General features: G+C 39.6%; 1 long non-coding RNA gene across 2 annotated transcripts; it reads left to right on the forward strand.

The window, feature by feature from the left end:
• Positions 569–5,009, forward strand: LOC110434308. Of its 2 annotated transcripts, XR_002451729.1 has the most exons (4): positions 573–1,409; positions 1,581–1,628; positions 3,812–3,913; positions 4,723–5,009. It is a non-coding gene; the product is annotated as an uncharacterized LOC110434308 (long non-coding RNA). The 2 variants fall into 2 exon arrangements; XR_002451728.1 differs by having other exon boundaries at positions 569–1,409; positions 3,812–5,004.

Below are 19,381 nucleotides of genomic sequence, written 5' to 3' on the forward strand. Positions count from 1 at the left end.
ACTCTAATATTGATACAACTAAGTGATAGATGGAGTGGTAGAGGAGGCTACACACGAGGGCGAGGTCTCAGGTTCGAATCCCTAGCGGGTGACATAACTGAACCGCTACAGGCAGAAAAATTTAAGTTTGTTGTACTGGTGTGGGGCTTAATTGCACTGACCGGCACATGTTTTGATGTTGGCATTCGAAAACAGGTTTAGACCTCTAACGATACACTAATTAACAAATGTAGGAGTCCAAAATTTAGATTTTATAAGTACATAGAACTACTTGAGAGTGCGGAACACGTTTAAGGATCCACTTATTTTAGAAGATCTCGTGAGATTAGAGAGAAGATAGAATGAGTCTTTCAAAATAGAATTCGATATTTAAGATGTTACTACCTTCATGTAAATCTGAATTGTTACAAAACAAACCTATTTTTTTGTCTCTTATTGGAACTAATTTTGCAGCATCTCCTATATATATATACAACTAAAAAGAACAAAGTGTGGACAATTTTTGGTGCAACAAAATTTGGTTCGTCCGTCTGCGTCCTTGTCGTGCGAACGACTCTCCCGCATGCGGTATTAGGAAGGTGTTGGCCCGGCAAAAAATCACGGCATCTCTTTCCTATGGTGCCTTATTTCTTTTCGGTCAAACGTTGTCTCCTCACTGCTCCTTGACGGCATCTGATCGCTGCAGCTTGCAACCGTCCTCTGCCTCCGCATGTGCCCGCCGCCGAACCACCGTGAATCTGCTTGGTGCCTGCCGCTGAACCCGGCCCTCCTTTCGCTGGTGACACGAAGAGCGCTGCGACAACGCCGCAACCCAGACGCCGCTGTCATCTGGCTCCGGATCCGGCCCTCCGTCGGTGGCTTTTGCCTTCCGCCGAACCACCGTGAATCGGTGCGGCATGCCGGTGCAAACCGGCGAGTGAGCGTCCTTCGGAATAGACCACTATGCCACATCACAGCACCTCTGTTCCTTGGCCTCAGGTCGCCACCGTTGGACGGGCCACTTCTGGACTCGACGCCTGCAATCCCGCGAGCCACCGAATGACCTCACATCTTATCCCCAATACCTCAGGCAGGCAGCGATGGCGACAGGGAAACCCTAGCCGCCGCCACATTCCAGTTGCCGTCGGCATAGGCCAAGGGGAGCAGCAGCAAGTCAACGTCCTCCCTCTGGTTGTCGTGGGGCATCATGCCTCATGGAGCACCAGCCGCCGCAGATGCCCAAGGCTCTCCAGCGGCCATCCAGGCCAGCCCCGCTGGCAACTTAGGTCGGCCCACGCGTCCAGCGACCACAGCCGGCCGTCAGCCCCCGTCCACAGACCCGCACCCGCGGAGGAGTACGCCATGGCGGAGTAGGCAGAGGCACAAGTCCGCTGGCTGCTGGACATCCTCGCCTGCACTAACAAATCGAGGTGAGTTCTCATGCGCACACTTGAATGCACTAACAAAATTAGAGTTCGTTAGCATTGTGTAGTAGCAATTCAATTTGATTTGTACTTTTCAATTAAATTGCATCCCTGCAATAGCCAATTAGGCGTGTGGGTATGAGCTTCCATCTACTGAATGAGTTCATCCGTGGCCAGGTGAAGGTTTGCAATATGAAGCTTCTCCAAGTTTAATTATCTGCCCTGGTAAATCTTTTAATCTTTATTATTTTCTGTGCTTACCTCTCTTTACCTTATGTTTTTATCTGTCCTGGTAAATTATATGACTGGTACAAGAACATATTAAGTGTTGACGTCCAATGACTGTATCAGCATATGGTTAGTTTTCAGTTCAGTTCAACCTAAATCAGCACATATATAGTTCAGTTTAGCAACACTAATACGCAGTTCCGGATAGTAAACTTAGAGTTTTGCAGGCAACCTGAATCAACATATGGTTAGTTTCTAGCTTCTCTAAAGCTTGGAATGCTTGAGTCTTCATTTGCATATGTCCATAACAAAGAGGTCCTAGGAGTAGATGTGTGAGAATTCATTACAGCTTTCACAATTTGTTTGTTACTCCCCTTCCATCCAGTTTGGCACTAAGCAATGCAAATATAGTTTGGCACTAAGCAACCGCAAGGCTAAGCTAGAATATGCTGAATTGCAGTGTTGGTTTTGTAAAGCAGTTCAATATTTTTGACATCTTAAATTATGGTTTCTTTACAACCTGCAAGTAGTTAGCAGTTACTTTCCAGATGTCCAATTGAATGAAGTTCAATTCTGCTCTGGATTTGTTGCCCTGTTACCTGATAGCTCTGTAAGATAGATGAAATGAAGTATGGTATCTCAATTTCTTACATGATTTACTATGCTTGAACTGCTAGGGCTTGAAGGCCAAATATGCCATAAATCGAATATGTGTTTTCCTTCTAATGTCCCATCATTTGAGTTCCAAAAAATATACTCCTTGTATGTATATATGGTCTATCTATATGGCTTTTGATATACTGTAGATCATTTCAAAGCACTGAGGCATTTGAATGATGCATGCATATATCTCTTTACTAATAATATATAGAACTTGATTTCTTTCATTAGTCATAGTAATTTTATGTTTTGAATTGCCAATAGCATGAAGCTAAAAACTAACCATATGTGGTCTTTTCTTTGATTCTTTATTTCCCCTATAGCTACCCAGCTCGAATGTATGAGTTGAACATTTTTGTTGCTGAGCAGCCATCATAAGATTAAATATTTTCTAGATATGTAGGAGTATCATCTCTTCAAGCACAACTTATTTATAAAAAGAAGCAGCCTAGATTTCTTAACGTTCTAGCTCTTTCAATCATTCTAAAGAGAGGATCATGCTTGTGGCTGCACTTATGGATATCATCACTTCTAACTGAGATATTGCAATAGCAATTGAAGTTATTGAGAAAGGTGCTATTGGCTTGATGGCCATGAGGATAATAGATAGAGATTAAGGTGCTATCCTACTTAGAAAATTAAGTCTGCACTACTTAGAAAATCAAGTTATGTTGTCCAATGGCTTTGGGGCGATGTGCAAAGGGTGCATGTATCTATACATTTTGCTACATGAGCTCTTGCAAACTAAGCTATAGCATCAAATCTGAATCGCATTCAAATTCAAGAACTTGATAGCGATTGGCATGCAGTTGCAGCTTCATTGAAAGAAGCCTACAGAACTCTCAAATGGCATGGCTCTAGGCCTCTGGTGTCTTGAGCTCATTTAGAAGACCAAAATTTAGTCCTGGTTCCATATGCTACCAACACGTTTTTATATTTAAATAATTGTGTCCTTGGTCCTTCCAGCCTCCTGCTAGGACTATGCATATGAGCTCAAGTTTATAGCTATTGCTTTCCTGAGTTGTTGTCGGTGGAGCCTGCTTGTGGGTGTCCTGACCTGGCTTAATTTGATGTATTCATTGGCTAGAGATATGATTTTTTATGTCTCTTTAGGTCTGCGGCACTGGTTTCCAGTTATTGCTTTGACATTATTATTCAATGGTGTGAGTTTCTGATGGTTGTTAAGAATTATTCGATATGCTTGTCAGTGCATTAAGTCGAGAAATAGGTAGCCATTTATTTTGATATTTTTTTGTTTACAGGCTTACAATCTAGCCATTGTTGCTTTGATATTTGTTTCTGGCTTATCCCTATTTTCAAAGTGTGACAATATTCAAATGGTGATTATGGGTCTTTATTTGAGTCCAGTTAATTTGGCTTTCAATTCTAATTTCTTTTGTGTTGGTACATGGATGTATTCCTAAGCAAACCAATTTTGGTGAATATATACATGGGCTTTCCTTCCACTGTGAATGTTCTAACAGTATTGGCTCATATGTATTTCTTCCATTTTCTTTTAGGTTGTTGAGCTCCGGCGAAAGCAACACCTTGAGCAAATGGCACGACTAGCATGTAATGTTAGGGGCCAAATCACTTGCAAATGAACAATATGGTTGGATCAGGTATGGCATGCAACTGCTTTACCCTTTTTTCTTGGTATCCAAAATCTTATGGTCTCTGCATTTAGGAAACATAGAAAACGAAAATCTATCAAAGCGTTCTTGAAAATAACAATTCTATGATTAATTGGCACTGCTACTCTAATATGAACTCATTTTAGACTTTAGTGTGTCTGAGTCGCCATATGCTCACTTTTAATCTATTTTAGGTTTGTAAATTATGCCGAAAGGTAGAGAAATCTGTATTGAAAGTGGTTGTGTGATTATATTTGTTGTTAGACTTGTGACATTCAATACAAAGGATCGAGTTTTTTTAATGCTTGGACAATTATGTTAATAAATGGCATAATTTGACACTTGGTTCAAGGCAAGTGGAATAGCTTTTCAAAGATGAGATTGCTGGGTTAGGACAACTGTTCAAAGTAGTGGATGCTAAAAATAGAGTTGCAATTACTTTTGATGATCTTAGGAGAAGTTATAGGAGATGTTGTACTGAATTTAGAGGATAGAAAAAAGTGATAGAATGGAAGTGGTAACATGAACTATTTTCTTGTTTGACACATGGCAGTTGTCAGTCTGTCACTAAGCATTTTTTTTGGTTGAAGTGTTCTGTGTGAAGTCTGATCAATTTTATTACAGTAAATAATATGAATGCCTGATAAATGAGCGAAATAAAACATGTGATGTGAGGACCTAGATTATTACACTTTGATTGTCTGAACATACGTTGTTTGATATTTTTATCAAATTTTGTTCTTTGATGGCATCTTACATACCATTGGGCTGAAGCCAATTGTGCTATTCTTTATGAGGCCTAAGAGCACACTAGCACTTTGAAGGAGAATGAGGGTGGCTGCAAGGGATAAATGTTGAGGGCAAGAGAAAGACATGAAGTTGCACTGTTTGTTACTTGGATCCTTCGGGAAATGAGGCGATAGGTATCCGAATTGCCAAGTACAATGTCCCTTGTTTGAAAACCAATGCTACTTATGTCGAAAGCAAATGTGTCTTTCCGTAACTGTGTTAATTTCGTAAATTTTATTTTTTAATTAAATATCACTTAAATATCGGTATTTAATTTTATAGTATTATTATCTTAGTGTGTGATCCATGTGTTTTTAATATAAAATTTTAATAGCCCCATAGCAATGCACGGGCACGCTACCTATACATAAAAGAAGAGGAAAGTGTGAAAAAATGAACATGTGATTGTTTCAGTTAAAAGCCCTCTTAGCTTGATGTGCTGAATCTACCCATCAATCATGCTAGCTATTTTAGAATATTGTCTTAAATTACCTTTGTCACAAGTATACTTTCCTGTTAATCCTTATGATAAAAAGAGTTGCAATTTATTTTTTTATAATGGCAAAGAGATAATAATGGACTCAAGAAATAAAGATGAGCGATATTGGAAGGACCGACCAATGTTGCTTGCGGGCAGTCCTTGAGAGGAGCGTGAAACCGTCGTATGTGTAGCCTATGGCCTTGGTGCGGTAGCAAATGGCCGGCCCGTTATGTACTTGTGGCCTATGGCCTTGGTAGGCTAGCAAATGACCGGCCCATTAATTACATATACACATGACATGCTCCTCTTTTTTTCTTTTTTTTTTCTGATGTATTTTCTGCATCTTCATGTGTTTTTGTTGCGTGCATTCCTGCAAGAAATCATCCTTTTTGTTTTGTGTTTGACAACTGACATTCCCTTGAAAGTAAAGTAACTTTATTGATGCTCTCCTGACTCCTGAGACGTGCTTCCTGTCGTTTGTTTTGATTACATGGCGTGTGACTTATACATGTTGATCTTATATATGCTTGGTGCCAATACGGTGGTTCGGTGCATAGTATTCCGAATGCGTTTGGGTATGTATGTACTTGAATTATACCATCATCAGTTACAAGATGACAATAATGGGAAGCAGAGCATGCATATTCATGGGCATGTTGTCCGAAGCATAATAAGCACAATGAAAAACAAAAAAAAACTAGTACTATATATAGAAGAGAAACTCAATGATATATATATATATATATATATATATATATATATATATATATATATCATGGTTGACCTACTAATGTAGTTTGCAAGAATGAATTATAGTATCTTTTTATGATCTTAGAAAGAGGATAGTTCAAATTAATTGGTTTGTTAATATCACTTGATAAGTTTTTATTACTACATAATGTCCATTGTATAATTTAGAAGATTTGTTGAAGTAACTAGACAAATAAAGGATATTATTAGGTTCTTCTTCAATCATACATGTTTACTAGTAAATGTGGAATTTATAATTTTTTAAAAATTGAGTATAGATAGTAGATGGCAACCATGACCGGGTCTTCGGTCTCTCAACGGGTTCAAAAGCGATATCGGCCGGAACTCTCTCTCATTACTTGTGGCAAGTGTGAGTAGAAGATTTGTGATGGAGTACAAAGTGTCGAAAGAGAGAGTAAACAAGGGTCGTATATTCTACAAGTGTCCGGATCGGAATGTGAGTTATTTTCAGACATTTGCTTATATATGTGCTTATTTTTTAATGATATTAATTAAACTTTTGATTCTCTTTTTTAATTTCAGTGAGATGGTACCGGCGGATGTACAGGTTGGTACTGGGAGGAAGAATACATTCAACACATCAAGAAATCTTTTGCACAGGTGGTTGAGGCTGAAGGTGATGAGGCAGTGAGCCAGCGAAAGGAGTTCAATGATGTTGATTAAGCGAATGATCTATCTATTATAGTTGGGATCGGACACGAACTAATTATGTTGCTTAAGTGCATTTTAGATTTGGTTTTTTAGTGCTAGTTGCGATTTTATTTGTTGTAGCCAAGCTTGCTTGAATTAATCAACTAGTGTGTTAGACATGTTGTGCAATAAGATGAGAAACTATATGTGTATGGTTTTCATAATATATATGTTATATTTAATGCAGATGGTAACACGTAATTGGATGTATAATGTCGATCGGCGCTCCGAAGAGTTCATTAATGGCGTGCACTATTTCTTAAGTGTGGCCGAGACAAACAAGAGAGACGGTTTCATATGCTGTCCATGTGTTGTGTGCAAGAATTTGACGGAATATTCTAACTCAAGAACTCTTCATTCGCACATATTAAAGTATGGTTTCGTACCAAATTATATTTGTTGGACCAAGCATGGAGAAAGCGGGATTATAATGGATGAAGGTGAAGAAGAAGAAGAAGAAGAAGAAGAAGAAGAAGAAGAAGAAGAAGAAGAAGAAGAAGAAGAAGAATTGGACCACACCAACATCATTGCTCAGTACAGTGCCTTCAATGATGTTGCAATGGGGGAAGATAATGAAGAAGAGGTAGCGGTAGAAGATGATCGGGGCGATGATGCTTTTGGTGATGCCATCCGGGATGCACAAAGAGAATGTGAAAGTGAGAAAGAGAAAGCCAAGTTCGAGCGCATGCTAGAGGACCACAGGAAATCGCTATATCCTACATTTGATATATTGTCCATTTTTCCATTTGGATAAATTTGAGCCAATCCTATACACATTTGTTTAAAATCCAAGATGGGTTTTGGTCAAACTTGGTCAAATGACAAACTAAATTACTTAAAATAAAAAATTTTGAATACCAAGTTGTTAGATATCATCAAGATCTAAACTTTTATATACACATTTTTCCATTTGAGAAAGTTTAAGTTAACAATACCCAGCAAATCTTGAATCTCACACAAACTATATGAAACTATATGTGTCAATTGTGGATTTTCAACTACACTTTCCCAATACTTTGTCAAATGCAAAAATGGTCTATATATTAAATGTAGATTTTGATGAGTCGAACAATATTGGTATTCATGACTTTTCCATGCGTGGTTATGAATTCTTTCAAAATTCAAAATTGAGTGGTTCAAACTTTTCTAAATGAAAAGTTGACCATTAAACCAAATGTAGAACTTGATGAGTGTAACAAACTTTGTATTCATGACTTTTCCATTTAAGACCATCTAGGGTTCGGTCAAAGGGTGTATTCATCAAGATCTATATTTTTATATGATAAATAGATTTTTTTATTTGATGAAAATTGTACCCTACTAGCATTCTGAGTAATAAATGACAAAAATAAAAAGTTTAACGTCAATATGATGTGAAAATAGATTTACTGTTGAATAGATATAGTCTTTGTAAATTTATTGGAATAATATATTTTTGCATTAACAAAATACTAAACATTACTTACAAAATTATTGCATATTAAAAAATGCAGTAAGATATTTAAGGTTAAAAATTTTCATGTGTACATTAAAAAAAATACAATACATGTCACTTTTTAAAAAATATTATGCAAAATATTTAATTTACTATACAATTTATAATGTTAAGTGTATATATAAACACTTTAAAAACCTGAAACTAAAAAATAGACCTAGCATCGGCCCATAGTTGGAACCGGTGCTAAAGGGTCCTAAAAATTTCAGGACCCCGCCCGAGCCCGCTTAAGGACCCTTTAGCACCGGTCTGTGGTTGGAACCGGTGCTAAAGGGTCCCTTTAGCACCGGCTGGTAACACGAGCCGGTGCTAAAGGGTCACCCTTTAACACCGGTTCGTGTTACCAGCCGGTGTTAAAGACCCTTTAGCACCGATTCCAGTTACAGACCGGTGTTAAAGGGTCCGCCCCTATATAAGCGCACAGGCGCGCTGGATCTAAACAGTTCCTTCGTCTTCGTCGAGCAGCCCTAGTCTCCTGCACCGCCGGCCGTTCGTCTACTGCAGCGCCGCACGACCTCGTCTCCAGTGCCACGCCGTCATCTCCAGCGTCGCTGCGCCGTACGTGGACGACACACCGAGAACTCCCGGCCATCTCTTGCGCGCTAGATCACGTACTCCGGCCATCTCTCTACACTACCACACTGAATTGTTATGAGTTATAACATATGAATTAAGTATACTAAAAAATAAATGTATATATATATATATATATATATATATTAGTTTAGTGTATATATATATACACACACACTAAACCACACTTTATTTTAAATATATATATACATATATATATATACACTAGACCACACTGAATTATATATATATACACTAAAAAATATATGTATATTATAAATTGTAGTGTTTTGATTTGTATCTATTTAAGTGTTTTGTATTATTAATTCTAGTGTTTTAGATATATTATTGTTTGTACTATTATTCTAGTATTATTTTTTAGTATATTATTCTAGTGTATTACTTGGCTTAAAAGATTTTTTAGTATATTATTCTAGTATATGATGAATTGTAGTATTTAGAATTGTTATGAAATATATTGTGCTAGTATATTATTCTAGTATTACTTTTAGTATATTATTCTAGTATATTATTAATTCTAGTGTTTTGTATATTATTGTTTGTACTATTATTCTAGTATTTTTTTAGTATATTATTCTAGTGTATTAATTGGCTTAAAAGACTTTTTAGTATATTATTCTAGTATATTATGAATTGTAGTGTTTTTAATTGTTATGAAATATATTGTGCTAGTATATTATTCTAGTATTACTTTTTAGTATATTATTCTAGTATATTATTAATTCTAGTGTTTTGTATATATTATTGTTTGTACTGTTATTCTAGTATTATTTTTTTAGTATATTATTGTTGACACCGTTTTTGACACGAATTGGGATAGTCAATGATGCTTGGATCGTCAGTTAGAGAAGTAGTGTGTCTGACCGATAAGGAGGTTGCCGATGGCCTATGATGCCGATGACAAGGCAACAAGAGGAAGATATGGCTAAGTCCAGAGACGGTTGCTCATCGGTGCCGATGGCTGATTTTGGTGATTGCCGATGCCGACGAAGGATAGTATGCCGATGATAATGAAGGAAGACACGAGGGTTGTCAGGAAGGCAACGGTGGTGTGCCGATTACCCAAAATAGATAGATTGTTACTTTCCATAATTGTTAGAATTTATTTTGTGTACGAGTTCTGTTTGGTTTGGAACTAAAAATCCTAGTCGTATCTGGTTGTAACTCTTTAGAACAGAGTATAAATATAGGCCTAGTAGCGATGTAAGAGGACAATCAATCAATATCAAACACAAGTTTTACATCTACTTTTGCATCTACTTTTTCGAAGACTTCGTCAACTCGCATATTTTCTTTTACTTACGAGTTCTTAAGAATTCATCGAGTCATACTCGGTAGGTTCTCGAGTTCCGCGTAAATACCTCTTGGCCGTGGTATCCGGGCGCATCGCTATTGTCGGGACCAAAGTATTCGAGTTACCACCTTTGTCGAGTGTAAGGTCAAATCGGCTGGCACGCCTTAACGTTGAATCGGGTATTAGCCCTTTGTGTTTGTAGATCCACTTTTGCATCAACACATCTTTTGGCACGCTCGGTGGGACAAATCTACCAACAAGATCAACATGGCTACTACTGAGCTCGACGCAGACAATGTCATTGCTGTGACGGAGAAGCAAGCCATGGCAAGGGCTATGGAGGAATACAAGCAGCTTTGCTTGAAATCCGCCAGTGTCAACAGGAGCGGTGAAGTATTCCAGAAGCAAGAACTGCCGATGCCTCGGCAGATTACTTTTGAAGCCAATCTTGGTAAATTGCAAGATATGGTTGACAATGCTATTAATCGTGCTTTGATCAATCAATCCAGTATGCTGTCCAATACTGTTTTCAATGCTGTGGCTAGAACTTTTAAAGAAGGACATGCACCACCACTATATCTTGGCCCAACCTATCATCAGCCTGGGTTGTCATCGGTTACTGCTCCTCCGGCCGTTGCGGGTACGGAAGTTACTTCTCCTCCAAGCACATTAAGGATGACTAATGGGCAATCTACACTGATGAAAACTAATCCAGCAACATCAGAGGGACAGGTTCAACTCAACACAGATCTATCAGCTTCGGGAATGTCATGATCTGTTTTTTGTAAATAGTTCTGGAACATCTCAGGTAGCTGACTTAGCAGGAAAAGCTCCTATGACATCGGCACCTCCAGTTTCACCGATGACTCAGATTCCCAAGTATTCTACAACTACCACTGCAAGGCCTGTTACTAGGAATTTTCAAATGCCAATGTTTCAGATGCCTAATACAAATTCATCGGTAGATCCATTGCCGACACAGCAAAGGTTCATGACTCAGACGAGATATGTCAACCCAGCGATGACAGCCAATTATCAACCATCGACAATACCCGCGCCGATGAATGCTAATAATGGATGGACAGGGTAGTTTGTCTTTCCACATATGACACCACAGAATCATCAGGCTGCGGAATTCTAGTAGGGACAGATGCAGGTTGGTTTTCAGAATCAAGGACCAGCCAATCTAGAAAATAGGGAGAGAGAAGAGGAGAGCGGAGGAGGAGCCGGATTTGTCGGATCTTCCTCAACATTGTACTTTTGCAGCAATTGGTTTGTTCTTCATCATTCTCTAAGTTCTTCAATTCATAATTCCTGAGTTCTTTAATTACTTGTATTTACATTCAAGTTATTTATTGGATTTCCGCTTGCATCAAGTGCTCTAGTCTTTGAAACGCTAGAGTAGTAATTAATAGATTAGACGTGGCGTTTAGTCTTGCAATTACCTGGAATTACACCCAATCCTGCGGATTGTTGTGGTAGCCCTAGGGTAGTGACAGCCCTCACGGTCGATGTATTCCACCTTGTTCGGATCGGTGTTTGTAGGACCGTAGTCAGAGCTTCCTAGCCCCCTTCTCATCTCTTTCTGTAGTTAGTGTTCTGATGTCCCGAAATAAATAATTTTTGAAGTAATTCTTGATTCTTAGATCAACTAGAGAACTCTCAGGAAACTTCCTCTCTTCCCACCAAAAATAATTATATAGTTATGCTTGGGCGATCTTGAATCTTAATTAGTACACTCACGTTCCGTGTGGAAAATCGATACTCTGGAATACTCCCGGGTGAAAGCTACATCAGTATCCGTGCGCTTGCGGACTTTTTCTGTTTTCATTTAAAATACCCAACAAGCTTTCTAGCGCTGTTGCCGGGGAATGGTAGTTGTGCTAGTTTCGAACCAAGTCGTGCGTGTATCCTTTTTTCTTTGTTACCATACTCACCTTACCACTTTCACCATACCACATGGATTTCACTCCAAACATTAATGAGCATGAAATTTATTTCATAGCCACTTCGTTTACTCCATGCTCATATGCAACATCTTCCCAATCTATTGGTCTCTCCAACATCACCACATTCGAGATCTCCAACCCCTTTTCCTTTCTATTTATAAAAACTTTAAAAGGGCGGTTGTCGATGCATATGTCTATAATAAATATTGCAGATCTCATTGAGTTGATCTTGATATAGGTCAGCGTTGGAGGGGAAACCACTTCGCCAACATAAATTGATGGTTTCCCAAGGACAAGCTTAGTGTCCTAAAATAAGCAGTGATCAGATTGTAACATGAGCTTTTAATTATTTGCAACATTACCTTGTGTATTGAGCATATAAGGATAATTGTAAAAAAATTCCTTCGGGTATTCTTGTCACTAACCTTTCCAGGATTGGAGCAAGAAGACCGGATGAATCACAAGCACAAGGTATGTCCAACCAATCATCATACAACATTGAATTAATTTCATCCAAACTTGCATTTTGCAAAATTCAAGCTTGGGGGAGTACCTTACATAAAAACATCCTTTGCCATGTTGCTATGTTGGTTGTCCCTACCTTTTAGACATGCTCAATTTGTTAAATACTAATCACACTACTTCATCACCACTTGAGTAGATCTCTATAAATGCTCTCATGCTACCTTTATTTGCTTTAGTATATGTCTAGGTTTCGAGTAGTTTCATTTATTTCTTAATTAAGCATGGTGCTTAGTTTAGGAATGATGATCTTACTTCCAAGAGATTTTAAATTAAGCATGGTGCTTAGGTTAAAATGCCCTCCTAAATCAAATTAGACATGGTGTCTAGGTTGATTTTTGAGCCGATAGTATGCTATAGTAGATATTGGATATTTTATTGGACTAACCTCTGCAGGAAAACTTTCAATATCAACCTGGGAAGTCCTGAGATAAACTCACATTGGAGACAAAGATAGAGACACATGAAGGTTAACAATTTACACAAGGAAGACATAGCTCACAAGAGATGATCCATGGAGGGTGCCACAAACACGATGCACAACCGCTAAGAAAGGAAAGCTTCCACAAGGTGATATTGTACCATCACTCTTGAAGTAAGGTAACATCTTAAGGTACTTGACTATCACTTTTATAAGCTTCTCCTTGGTTCTGGCGTTCACATGAATAAAAGAGACAAACATGTGTGATTTACAACTCTAGATTAACCAACCCAATCGATCCAATATGTTTAGTCCTTCCACCTTTGTGATCCCACACTCCTAAGCATATGAGCTAAAATGTTGCACACACAATCTTTGGAAGATATATATATATATAAACATAAGTATACATAGATTATCTTTCCATTAGGTTGAGCGATCTGATCTGACAAATGTTTCAAATGCTACACTCATGATCTTATTATCCATCAACTTCGCCTTGCTCACTATGCTTAAGGTTAGAGAAGAACAAATACACTTTTGGTTCTGTTGGTGTTTTCCACCAACAGGGCCCATGCACTTGATCTCTGCCTTGTCTCTATGAGCAGGTACACTTAAAGCAAAACATGGAGGAGTTTTACAACTCTCAGACTCCACCAAGTGAATGACCTGGATCTACGAGCACAAACATACTAAGCAGGTGCTACTAACGCCGGACTTCGAACTGATGGGCAAACAAAGAACATGGGTGACACCGTATCAAGAGGTGCAGACGTCAAGGTCCACGCCTGAATCAAATGACGCACCTAAAGAATGAACACGGTGAGAAGTCTTGTTCAGAAGACTTAAAACATTGAACCCTCACGGAAAGGTAAAATCGATAGTTATCCATAATTATTCTTTCTGCATTCCCTTTTCCCTTAAATTATTTACTTTCATTAAATATCTTGTTAGTTAATCATGCTATCTTGAAAAGAAAATAAAATTGTTGAAAAGTAAGCCTCATGTGAGTATGCTCATGGCATAAAACCCATATGTACATTCACTGTGGTGGCGTAAAAATAAAATAAATATATTCTTGTCCTATAAAAATAAAAATATAAAAAATAAATTTATGATCCTGCCAAAGAGAGTAATATTTATTAGAGGAAGTTCAACATGATAACGGCTAAGAGATTTTATGCTAACACTTAACCAGTTCAACAAAGCTTTGTTGTCTATTTGAGCTCCACAGAATTCAAGGATCAAAGAAGACTAGCAGACGGAGGACATCCTAATCGCTATCAGGGTGCTGCCAATATATAAATACACCTCCGCCACCTGCTAGCAACATCAGAAGAAATTACGTCAAAATCCAGCTTGGGGGAGAGCACCCCCATTTATCCAGCTAAGTGTTATACTCACGTTTATACTCTACTCAAATAATAAAAAGATGCATAATCATAAAAACCCAAATAAAGATTTTGTGCCTATATATATATCTTTGCTTAGTTTGCTAAATAAATAAATAAATAAAGTTTGCTATGAACCCTCATGATAAGCTCTCACATGGAAATGATGAATAATTGCTCTACCATGACTAGTTCTCAAAATTGAAATCTCTCTCAAGTTTAGGCATGACTGTTATTAATTAAGATTTGCTCTAAACCTGAAATTGTGGGAAGAGTATTTGATCTAAAGTCTCAGTCGTTAACAGATATGATATGGAAAGGTTGAGCTGCTGTTTATCTGTTCCTAGAGATGCTAAAATTCTGGAGAATTTTATCTTTGAAAAACTTTAAAATGTTGCATGATGAGTTCATGTATGATGAGAGTTTAAAATTCGACCACAGCCATATATACATGCTTATTAGACTATAAACCATACATTTACTTTTTACTGCTTATGAGCATTGAGTGTAGTCAAGCTGTGTAGACCCTTAGGAGCTTGTCGTGCGGTTAAAATCAAGATTCACTTGCACGTTCACTCATACATGCTGCTTCTACTCCGGAAGTACGCATCCACATACATCCACTCATTTCCATATCCAGATTCACCCAAAATTGTTCTACTCCTATCTAGGAGAGAATAGCCAAAAATATTATCCTATCCCTGTTATTCCCCGTGAAATAAATGCTCGAGATATTTTGGTTACTACCACGTGCTACATTATTCCAAGAGGGTGAGTGCTCTGAAAAAAAGGTGAATACGAGGAAATAAAAAGGGGCAAGTGCCCGAAACCTCGGAAAAAAAGAAAAAAAAGAAAAAAGTGAGACGAGAGGTAAAAATGGATAAGTGTCTGACAGTAGAATTAGGGGTACAAGATACCCACTTGAGAGAAAAGAAAAATAAAATATAGAGCATCTCATTCCCCTCAAAAGCCTCAAGTGCAAGGAAGGTATGTACCCCCCTCAAAAGAGCAAAAGTAGAATTAGACTTTCACCATTATCACCATTCATTCACCACACATGCACATCTTGATTTGACTCATTGTCTTGTTCTTTTGGATCCATAGTTTGACTATGCAATAAATGTCTTATAAGTATGTATTAGCTGTCTCCCACCTATGAGCTCCAGATATCAAAACCTTATTAGAGTAGGGTGAGAAAGAAGTCAATACCACTATACCTCATACCAAAAATACAACATACTTTGAGAGAAGGCATACACCATTACTGCCTTGGTAAGGATCTAGAAATACCACAAAAGAGAGACTAGAGAGAGTCATATAAGGAATCTCTGAGTTTTATTTGAAAATCTACAAAAAACTCCAGAGCTATAGTTAATCGAAGAACAAGAGACATGGCGCTTGACTAGACCGTTCTATATTTTAACTGCTCAAGACACAAGTGACGGTTGCAAGCCCCATGGTGGAAGGTAAAATGAGTAAGTTCAAATCTTAACAGTTTACCCTAACCCAGAGATGAGATCTTGTTTGAGCGCATGTGTACCTTTAGCGCATGAAACCACTGCAAAAACTCTTGAGTCCATCTTTGCTCAGGGACGAGCAAGAGGTAAGCTTGGGGGAGCTTGTTGACGGTCCTTAATGCTCACATTTAACTGTCAACTAATCATGGAAAAGGACCTATATGCAACCAACATCCAAAATTAGGGTTTCATCTAACAGAATTCCATGAGTTTTGTTGTTTGTCTATTTCTGCAGGGGGTTCTCAGGAAACATGGAGGAAAGGCCCACACGTCGGGTTTACATAGAGATATTAACGTGCGCGCCAATTTTCTATCATCTAGAAGACTCTAGAAGCCACGAGAACGAACGGGAGGCCGAGTGGGCCCGGGGGCTGGGCGCCCGCCCTCCCCCCTAGGGCGCCTGCCCTGCCTGGTGACCAATCAGGGTAGGTCTCGCAGATCATGCTCCACCGCCTCTAATCTTTAAGAATAACCGTGCGATTAAGGTCGGTTTGATCCGGCGGCCCATATTCATTTGGAGGGGCTATATAAGCAGGCCCCCTGACCCATGGAGGCATACCTCTTCTATAGAATCAAAGCTAGGGTTTCAATTATTCATCCAAGTAGAGAGGATCCCTATAGTTCATCTAGTTCTAGTTCTAGTGAGTTATAGTTGTAATCTAGAAAATAGGGAGAGGGAAGAGGAGAGTGGAGGAGGAGCCGAATCTATCAGATCTTCCTCAACATTGTACTTTTGCAGCAACTGGTTCGTTCTTCATCGTTCTCCAAGTTCTTCAATTCATAATTCTTGAGTTCTTTAATTACTTTTGTTTACATTCAAGTTATTTATTGGATTCCCACTTGCATCAAGTGCTCTAGTCCTTGAAACGCTAGAGTAGTAATTAATAGATTAGACATGGTGTTTAGTCTTGCAATTACCTAGAATTACACCCAATCCTGCGGATTGTTGTGGTAGCCCTAGGGTAGTGACAGCCCTAACGGTCAACGTATTCCACCTCGTTCGGATCGGTGTTTGTAGGACCGTAGTTAGAGCTTCCTAGCCCCCTTCTCATCTCTTTCTGTGGTTAGTGTTCTGATGTCCCGAAATAAATAATTTTTGAAGTAATTCTTGATTCTTAGATCAACTAGAGAACTCCCAGGAAACTTTCTCTCTTCCCACCAAAAATAATTATATAGTTATCCTTGGGCAATCTTGAATCTTTATTAGTACACTCACGTTCCCTGTGGAAAATCGATACTCTGGAATTCTCCCGGGTGAATGCTACATCGGTATCCGTGCGCTTGCGGACTTTTTCTGTTTGCTTTTAAAATACCCAACAGTTATGAGATATCAGTTTGGGATAAAGCCCAAGGTTAATACTTACTCTTATCGGACACCATATCCTCCTGCATACGATTTGATTCCTTTGCCAAATTGGTATAAGGTGCCAGATTTCACTAAATTCTCTGGGCAAGATGACACATCAACTATGGAGCATGTTAATCGGTTCATTATCCAGTGTGGAGAAGCTGCTAACAGGGATGAGTTAAGAGTTCCTTTATTTTTATCATCTTTGTTAGGATCGGCATTTACTTAGTTTATTTCGTTGCCTCCAAACTCAATTATTACCTGGGCCGATCTGGAAAAACAGTTCCACAAATACTTCTTTTCTGGAGTCCATGAGAAGAAGATTACCGATTTAGTAAGGCTGAGACAGCGCAACGATGAATCGGTTGAAAGTTTTGTGCAGAGGTTGAGAGATGTAAAGAACAAATGTTACAGCCTGGTTCTAGATGATCGACAGTTAGCCGATTTGGCTTTCCAAGGGTTGTTGCCACACATCAAATATAAATATGCTTCTCAAGAGTTTGAGAGTTTGGGTCATTTGGTGCAGAGGATTTCTGACCAGGATATTAAGACTTTTGAACCTAGGAAAGCTTTGAATAAGTGTTGACACCGTTTTTGGACATGTATCTTTGGATGCGTATCTGGAGTTAATCAGGCGTGGATCGGCAGGTAGAGAAGTGGTGACTAGTTGACAGAAGAGTTGCCGATGAGGGTTGGTTCCGATGATAAAACGACAAGATATGGCAAAGTCTAGGAGTGGTGATGGGTCTATGCCGATGACTGATACTGATGCACTACTAGAAATGTGTTCATCAATGACGATTATCTAGTGACGATTCTATTTTCATCATAGGAAGAGAGCATTCCATGACGAATTGGTATAGTTTCGTCATTAGTTATAAGTGACGGTGCTTTGACCCAAAGAATTATGACGAAAGCGAAATAATCGTCGTAGAAAGGGAAAACAGAATCGTCATTGATTGTTTGGACGTACCCTATCGAAAACATGGCACCATTTTTTCTTTCCAGCGCACTAGACATACCAGTGGGTCCCACTAGTAGGTCCCACTGTCCTGACATGACGCCTTGGTGGCATCTGTGGGTCCCACTTTTTTGTCGTGGCGCCATGGTCCGATCGGTGGGTCCCACCCAGTTGACGTGGTGTTCAGGTCCCACAGGTGGGTCCCACAATCATGAGGTGGGCCATGGTCCCACACTAGTAGGTCCCACCGTCATGACGTGGCGACATGGTCCCATTGGCATGACTTGGCGCTATGGTCCCACTAGTGGGTCCCGTGTTGTCGACTTGGCGCCATTGTCCCACCAATGGGTCCCGACGTCCTAACGTGGCCCCTTGGTCTGCCTCGCTGACGTGGCGGCATGGTCCCACCAGCGGGATCGGCGTCGCTGACGTGGCCATGCATTGCAATTCGCCTTCCATCTTTTATTTGGCAAAAAAGTTGCTCCTACGAAGCTTCAAACCCGCGACCTCCTGCTGGAGACACAGGCGCGTTACCACTAGACCAAGAGCTGGTTCATGGTCTGTCCTTGTATATTTTTTATTTGTTTAGTTAAAATATGTGACAAAACTTCAAAATATTGCTCTCAAGGAGCTTCGAACTCATGACCAGCCGGTAGACACGCCCGCATCTAACCATCAGAGTATTCAAGCTTTTGTGTTCATATGACACATGTATTTTCTATTTGAACCGTAGTTGTTTAATATTTCTCCATCCACCTTCATGGGCCCTATACCCATACTGATCCGTCGTCCGTGACGCAAAAGGCAGTCGCAACGTGCGCGACTTGAACCCTCGTGCGAGGGCGTGCATGGACCCGGCGACTACAGGAGATCGACGTTGTGCGTCTCCACGCTCAGGTGATCGATGCCGTGTGACCTCAGGGCTCGGCTGAGGCTCAGGTGATCGACGCCGTGCGTCCCCAGGGCTCGGCGCAAGTGATTGACGTGCGGCATCCACGACAAGGAAAGCTTTGCGTCCCGGCGGCTAGCCACGGCAACAGAAGTCATCGCGAGGAGGTTTGTCTTGGTCGCGCTCGCACACGAGTGGGCTGGTCGACGCCGTGCTGTGGAGCTGAGCATCAACGACGAGCAGAGCTGCGCGTGGCGCGCGAGCGGTGGATCGACGTGTACAAGGTTTATTCAAAAGAATATTACGTTAAATTCATTTAAATTACGTTAAATTCGTCTTGTCGA

Source organism: Sorghum bicolor, chromosome 4, assembly GCF_000003195.3.
Source record: "Sorghum bicolor cultivar BTx623 chromosome 4, Sorghum_bicolor_NCBIv3, whole genome shotgun sequence".
NCBI lineage: Eukaryota > Viridiplantae > Streptophyta > Magnoliopsida > Poales > Poaceae > Sorghum > Sorghum bicolor.